Genomic DNA, 5,953 nt, shown 5'->3' on the forward strand with positions numbered 1-5,953 from the left:
TGTCGGAAACATATAAAGGTTAAGTTTAAATTTGGTCGGAAATTTTCGGGTCGTCACAGTACCTATCCGTTAAAGAAATTTCGTCCCGAAATTTGATCGAGGTCGTCATGGCTAACTATAAAAATGTTTTCATGACGAATATGAGTTGATAAATAGAGTTTTATCATCATTGAGTAATATAGATAAAACAATTTGATTACGCGAAGAGTATAAGTGAAGCTATCGCAAGAGAGTGAAATGAGTAAACGTATATTTATTTTAACCGATGACGTAGTTATGATTGATTTTCAGAATTCATTGGATTTAAAGAAAATCTTTGCAATAAGATTTGGTTCTTCGGCGATTAAGAAAATCATGACCTTCTTTGATTAAATGCGATAATCTGTCTCGATTTCTTTGTCTGATATTTTACTATAAATCCACCCCCTTCGTTTCTTTATTTCCACAGCTCACACCTTCTAGTCTTTTTCCCCAATTCATACTTTAAAGCATTCGTTAATATGCTTCATCCAGTATTGATTCTTGATATACTCTTAACTTTCATATCTGTCATTCTTCTTTTTCATCTACCTCCGGAGGAAGTTATTTTCTTCTACCATTACCTTGGGGTTATTGTGTTTTTCATTCTCCCGTGTCTTTATATTGCTATACGCATTGATATACACGGTTTGTAATTTCGAGGTTGTTATCGGGCTTTATATTCTCCATTATATTTCGGAGCTTCATGCTTTCATTTTCTCTTCCCAGCCTTAAGTCAAGCGGATAATGGTCCAGAATTCGTAGATATGAATTTTTGGATGAACATAGTTAATGTTCCAAGAAGAAAATCGTAATGGCACGATCTTAATTTGGCAACTTACCAGAATATCTGAAAATATAGAGCTATCAAGATGATATGTTCTTAATATGTTTGGAAATTGGGTAGAATGTAAGAGTCGTGTAAATAGTTCATGATGACGGTATGTTCTATGAATCATCACGTTCCATTAGAAACTCAGCATGACTTACTGTAATATAATCACGTTGATCAAGTGTCATTATATTATACTAACTCATGTTTCAGTTCCCAACACTGCTTTAAAAACATTCCTATTTTAAATTCGAATTTTTTTTTTCTTCGGAATTTAGAAACTAACACAGTTTCTTTTTATGTTGTAACGCAGATATTGCGAAGAGATAAAAGATTTCGGATAAGAATAGTTGTGAAAATATCTTCAGAAATATCGAAGATATTTATAATAAAAGATACGATAATATCTTAGAATTCTTAACATAGATTGATGATGAAGAAGATTTGTCTGTGAAGGTTTAGAATAAGAAGTAAGGTGTTTGCTAACGATTTCAGTAGACACTGAAACATTTGGATCCTTTGAAGGCAGGTTTAGTCTTTGTGATTTGTCCACAGCCTCCTTCATGGTCTGCTCAATCCATTTTCCAGTTTCAAACCTTCTCTTTTTCTCAGCTTTACCACCATACTATTCTTTATCATCAAACTTTTGACTGTTAAAGTCGTTTACAGTTTTTGCTGCTTCATCAGCATTTTTCCAATTTCGGAGAACTAGTTCATAGTTTGGGATGTTTTTCAGAAAATTCACATTCGAAGTATGTAAGTCTAGGAGATACACGTTATATGTATACATATAACTTTTAACGTAAAATTGTCACGAAATTCAAAATACTGATTGCTAATTCCCAGTAGTTGGTGTGACAATTATTGTTACAGGATGTAGATGAGTACATGATGGGGTTTTAATGAATAAGTATAGTGGATTTTCGGAGAGGCTTAAGTCGAAGGTTAATGAAGTTGTTGATAAGTTTACTGCTAATGTGACGAGATATGAAAGGTTCCCCGGTAACCATGATGAAGGGTTTATTCGTATAAACAAATGAAGGTGATTTGCTGGAGCTGTGACAAAATTTCCTATTTTGAAAAGAGATTGAAAAATTATATTTGGTAATAAATATGAAAGGATCTGACATGGATACATGTTAAACTATAACTTTGGTTTCGAGAGCTTTTCAGGTGCATGACAGTGGGTAATGTGTGGTTGGATAATCATCTCGCATGTCTTTAGGAATTTTGAAGTGTTTGAACACATATTGTAATTGTTAATATACATATGATGTTCTAAGATTTTGAATGATACAAATATTTTTGTGAGTTTCATGAATAGAAATGAGGTTCTAGGACAGTTTTGAAGTCAAAGTATAGTTTTGAAAGATGTAGGAATCTAAGAGTGATGATTTCGGTTATATCTTGAATCGAATTCTGAGATTTTAAAATCAGAATATGTAATTAGATTTTGAATGAGTATGGTTGTTTTGATTTCTATAAAAGAATGTATATTGTTGTGAAAGTAGGGAGTATAATGGATGACTTGCTGAATCAGATTCGAAGAATGTAACATATTAATTGTGAATTTATATATCTCTCGAGTATTACCTACCCGTTAAAAAAAAATTCACAATTAATATTTTGTACAAAAGAATTTTATTACAGTCTTTATGGAAATATATATGTGTATATTTCTTCAGATGTAATATAGATTTAATGAGTTAATATTAAATTAAACTCATTTGATTTATGGTTAAGGCTAGGATAGATAATTTCTAAACTTTAGAAATTACATAATCGCCGTAGAATGTTTCCCCAATGAAGTTATGAATCAATACTTAATCGTTGTGGTATTCCTTGGTATCTACATGGCGTATGACGTCGATGCTCGTGGGACAGATTGTGAAGTTGAGGTTTGCGATGCGGTTGTTGTTGGTGGTGGTAATGGTACTGTTGATGTTGTTGATGGTGGTACTGGTTATGCTGCTGGTGCTGCTGCTGGTGTTTGTAACCTTTGCACCATATTCTCCAAAGCCACTACCCGAGCGTGAAGCTCGTTGACTTCTTCTATTCCACCGGGGTGATTGTCGGTTCGGACGAGCGGATAAATAAGATCTAGAATTTGGTGTAGTATATAATCATGACGAGATACTCTGGAAATGAGAGAGAAAATGGTGTTTCGGACAGGTTCGCCAGTAAGTGCTTCAGGTTCATTGCCAAGAGGGCAATGTGGTGGATGAAAGGGATCACCTTCTTCTTGTCTCCAATGGTTAAGTAGATTACGAACCCATCCCCAATTCATCCCGAATAGATGATGGCTAATTGGTTGATCCATTCCGGTCACGCTGCTTTCGGAGCTCATGTGGAAATCCATATCGGTATAGCTGTCGGAATCCGAGGAACTCAAACTGGTTGAGGGATCCATCTTGTATGATCAGGGAAAGAATTTTTTTGTATGAAATAGATTGTAGAATTTAGATTTGGTATTCTTCAATACATAATTTACATATGTATATATAATACCAAAATCCCATAAATTACGGAGGAATCTTTGAAAGATGTCAGTCAAAGTTCACAGTAACAGATATGCTAAGATAAGAATTCGTCTATACACTATTATGCAATAAATGTAGGAAAACGCGTCTAGACTTAAGAATGATAAGCAGGTAATTTCCTAAGGGTGGTAAGTAGATGATTTCAGACTAAAAATGATAAGCAAAACTTTTGACATGCAGACACGGTCGAAGTCCAGACTCACTGATGCATCTTAACAACTATCAGTTAGACACACTAATGCAAGACCTGGTTCGCTAAGACCACCGCTCTGATACCAACTGAAAGGATCCGTTCATATACATTATAAACGATTCACAATAGTTGATTACATCGCGAGGTATTTGACCTCTATATGATACATTTTATAAACATTGCATTAGTTTTTAAAAGACAAACTTTCTTTACATCAAAAATTGACGGCATGCATACCATTTCATATTACATCCAACTATAATTGACTTAATATTAATCTTGATGAACTCAACGACTCGAATGCAACGTCTTTCAAAGTATGTCATGAATGACTCCAAGTAATATCCTTAAAATGAGCTAATGCACAGCGGAAGATTTCTTTAATACCTGAGAATAAACATGCTTTAAAGTGTCAACCAAAAGGTTGGTGAGTTCATTAGTTTATCATAATCAATCATTTCCATAATAGTAATAGACCACTTGATTTCAGTTTCTATAAATATCCGTACACTCGCGAGTGTATAAAAGTATTCTATAAGTTGTAGGCACCCGATAACAAGCCTTAACGTTCATGTTTTACCCTCTGAAGTACACCAGATCAGGTGTGTTTAATATAACCTCGAAGTACTAAAGCATCCCATAGTCAGGATGGGGTTTGTCAGGCCCAATAGATCTATCTTTAGGATTCGCGCCTACCGTACATAGACAAGTAGTTTAATGTTACCAAGCTAAGGGTATATTTCTGGTTTAAACCCACGTAGAATTAGTTTTAGTACTTGTGTTTATTTCGTAAAACATTTATAAAACAGCGCATGTATTCTCAGCCCAAAAATATATATTGCAAAAGCAATTAAAAAGGGAGCAAATGAAACTCACCATACTGTATTTCGTAGTAAAAATACATATAACGTCATTTAACAAGTGCAAGGTTGGCCTCGGATTCACGAACCTATATTAATTATATATATTTATATGTTGGTCAATATTTGTCTAACAATTTTTGGTCAAGTCATAGTGTACCACAATCCTAATGCTCGAGACTAATATGCAAAAGTCAACAAAAGTCAACTTAATCCAAAATGACTTCTAAAATTTATACGTGTTTATTATATAACTTAACTATAGTCATTTTATATATTTAAATATATTTATTAGATTTTATAATAATAAAAGTCATTTATTAATAAAAATTTATATTAACATTTATATATGATAAAATATACTTTTATATATCTTAAGTAGTAAAATTTATAAAGTTCACTTAATATCGTAAAACTATAGTGGTAAGTATTATTAATGTAATTATATTACGCGTGGTGAAAAATATCTTTGTATCCCCTATTTATTTGATAAAATAATATTGATCATAATAATAATAAGTAAAAGTTGTATTATTTTGTAATAATAATTATTATTATTCTATAAAAAAATAACAATATTTATATTTACTAAAAATGTTATTATGATAAAATGATAATACTAACATAATAGTAATAATGATATTTTATAATAACAATGATATTTCTATTAAAATAATAACGACGATAGTAATAATAATCATTTTAACAATAATACTAAAATTCAGTTGACTATAACTTCTAATCCGTTCATCGAAACCATTCGATATCTAAATGAAAAGTTCTTAATTTTTTGCTAGCTTTCCAATGACATGCATATCATATACCCTATCTCAGTAGCATATGTATCTAATTCAGGATTCAACAAACCTATCTAAGGACAATATCGAATGTACAAGCATGCATAATCCTATATACTCGAGCACTAGTTGTAACATCCCGCACTTTTTCGTTAAATTTATTTTAACGCCGTCTTTTTTTTTTAAATGATATCTCTCATTACCTATACTCGTACACTTCGTTAGCTAATGTTCTTGATAATCCCGTTATTCGATTACAACATCTCTCGTTAACTTGCGTTTTAAAAATATTCGATCGGTTAAATCCCGCACCCGCTTTGAAACTCGAGGGACCGGAGTTGCCAAATGGGCAAACTAGTTGACTAGGTCAACTAGTCAACCCATTTTTCATTCCATCATCTCCCTCATCTCTTTTCTCTCCATCTCAAGAACACACACACAAACCCATTCCATTCATTCATCATCTAAATTCAATCTTGGAAGCTCACAACAAATCCGACTACATATCCTTAATCCTCTCGTCATTCTCTACGATTTGATACTAACTTCATCGATTTTGGGTAACATTTCTAAAACTCTAGATTTCTCAAATTCGTGTTTTTGACTTGATATGTTGTTAGTTAGTGTCTATGGCTCGTGTATAACATGAATATATGATTTGTATGCTCGATCTTGATGTTTTGGTGTAACTAGCTTGAAAATGAAAAGTGTAT

Source organism: Rutidosis leptorrhynchoides, chromosome 9, assembly GCF_046630445.1.
Source record: "Rutidosis leptorrhynchoides isolate AG116_Rl617_1_P2 chromosome 9, CSIRO_AGI_Rlap_v1, whole genome shotgun sequence".
In the NCBI taxonomy this organism is placed as follows: Eukaryota; Viridiplantae; Streptophyta; class Magnoliopsida; order Asterales; family Asteraceae; genus Rutidosis; species Rutidosis leptorrhynchoides.